Raw genomic sequence first — 2590 nt, 5'->3', positions numbered from 1 at the left:
CACGGGAGCTTGTACGACAGGCAACGAGCGAGTACGAGAAGGCCGGTGCAGACAAGCAGAGGGAGCTGAAGGCGCTGGCGGGGCAGATCGAGGAGGCAGAGGAGGCGAGGAGGCGGGCGGCGCTTGTGAAGGAGGGAGACGAGCTGATGAAGAAGGCGGAGACAGCGCTGGGGTCAGGGGAGGTAGAGGCAGCACGGGAGCTTGTACGACAGGCAACGAGCGAGTACGAGAAGGCCGGTGCAGACAAGCAGAGGGAGCTGAAGGCGCTGGCGGGGCAGATCGAGGAGGCAGAGGAGGCGAGGAGGCGGGCGGCGCTTGTGAAGGAGGGAGACGAGCTGATGAAGAAGGCGGAGACAGCGCTGGGGTCAGGGGAGGTAGAGGCAGCACGGGAGCTTGTACGGCAGGCAACGAGCGAGTACGAGAAGGCCGGTGCAGACAAAGCAGAGGGAGCTGAAGGCGCTGGCGGGGCAGATCGAGGAGGCAGAGGAGGCGAGGAGGCGGGCGGCACTTGTGAAGGAGGGAGACGAGCTGATGAAGAAGGCGGAGACAGCGCTGGGGTCAGGGGAGGTAGAGGCAGCACGGGAGCTTGTACGGCAGGCAACGAGCGAGTACGAGAAGGCCGGTGCAGACAAGCAGAGGGAGCTGAAGGCGCTGGCGGGGCAGATCGAGGAGGCAGAGGAGGCGAGGAGGCGGGCGGCGCTTGTGAAGGAGGGAGACGAGCTGATGAAGAAGGCGGAGACAGCGCTGGGGTCAGGGGAGGTAGAGGCAGCACGGGAGCTTGTACGGCAGGCAACGAGCGAGTACGAGAAGGCCGGTGCAGACAAGCAGAGGGAGCTGAAGGCGCTGGCGGGGCAGATCGAGGAGGAGGAGCAACTAAAGGCTCGCGAATCATTGATGTCGTGGCTAGATGGTCTCGTACAAGAAGCTGATGACCTTCTGATGTCGGGCAAGGTAGAGGCAGCAAGGAAGTTGTATCATGATGGGACCAGTCAGTGTCTTGGAACTGTGTTTGACGAGGAGATGCTGTCCACCCTATTGAAACGTTTCGACGATCTTTCCGACCGGATCACTAGGATGGAGGAGGAGCAGAAGCTTGAGAAGCAGAAGATGGAAAATGAGAATGAGCGGCTTATGAAGATGGCGATGGAGTCTGGGAGACAAGCTGAGCTGGAGGTCAGCAAGCAGAACTCTTCTTCATCTTGCTTCTGGTTTCTCATGACTTGACTTGTGATCGCTCCTTGTCATCGAGCAATCCTTCTTGTTTGCCCCCGAATCGTTGATGCTTCGTTGCATTTCTGTGCTTTCTTGCGGCAACCTCTTCCTGACCTCTTTGCTCGCGGGCAGTTGCAGGCACGAAGGACCCTAGAAGAGGAGCTGAGAGCGAGCAAGGCGGAGGCAGAAGGTGATTCTGCTCTTGTGGTAGGAGGTCTGACTGAAGGCTTCATGCAGAGTTGAGGAAAAGGCTGGAGAAGGAAACTTCATTGCAGTCTCGGAAACAGCTCGAGGTTTGCCGCTGCTTACACCTCCAACTGATGTTGAGATGAGACATTCTGAACAGAGGCAAGAGATGATCCTGAGGAACAACGAGAACGATCTCGTAGCAAGGAAGACGGTAGCAGCGTCACCTTCAGCCTGTCTGAGCTCACTCTCCCCTTTGTCATCACAGGAAGATTTGCTCACTGCAGATCTTGCGCTTGCTCGGGAGATCGCCAACATGAGGAACGAAGCAATGATGGGCAACAACAAAGTGAGGGCGATGTTTTGTTCGACAGCAAACAAGAGGGGTTGACTGTCGACAAAAGATTGCAGAAGCAGAGAGGAGACTACGGGAAGTGCAGTCAGCAAGCGTCGCTCTTCGCAGGAGGTTGGCGGTATGGGACTTGACATGAAGGAACATGACCCATGTTTCTCTTTGCAGTTGGAAAGGAGTTGGAATGAGGATAGGTTATCTTTTCTCTTAATCATCCCTTCATTCCTCTCCCTACCATCTGAATGTTCTCTTGTCAGAGGAACACTTTCCTTTCTCCGTCCTCTACATTCAAGCTCTCGTCTCTGCAGATGATGGAAGATTGAGGTAAACTCTCATACAATGTCTTACCCTGATCTTCTACCTGTTCTTTTTCTGCTTCCTTTCTGTCTCGTTTCTCACCTTTCTTCCCTTCCACTCTCCCCCGCTTCCTTCCTCCCCTCCTCTTCTGCTCTCCGATCCTCCTTTGATCTGGTTTCTTGTCAGGACGGATCTGGTGAAGCTTGGCGACTCTCTTTGTGCAGTTAACGAGGTCAGAGGATGAGCTTCCTCCTCCTTTCATGCTCTTTGATCATCGTTTCGCTCTCCTTTCACTCTCCTCGCCCTCTTGCCACTCGTTCTTGACCTCCTCTCCTCCTCTCCCATAATCTCCACCATCTTTACTCTTACCCTTCTGGTCCTCCACTTCTCCTCTTCTCCTCCTCCAACACTTCATTTCCTCCCCCCCTCTTTCCTTCCTCCGTTTGCTGCTCATGGCTGGGCAGGTGGAGACTCGTCATCTCTCCCTCAATGAGGTCAAGGAGCTCATCATCGGGCCTCAGGTTTCCTCCTCCTCCTCCTCTC

This window comes from Guillardia theta, assembly GCF_000315625.1.
Source record: "Guillardia theta CCMP2712 unplaced genomic scaffold GUITHscaffold_17, whole genome shotgun sequence".
Classification (NCBI taxonomy): Eukaryota; class Cryptophyceae; order Pyrenomonadales; family Geminigeraceae; genus Guillardia; species Guillardia theta.
This window is presented reverse-complemented; position numbering follows the sequence as displayed.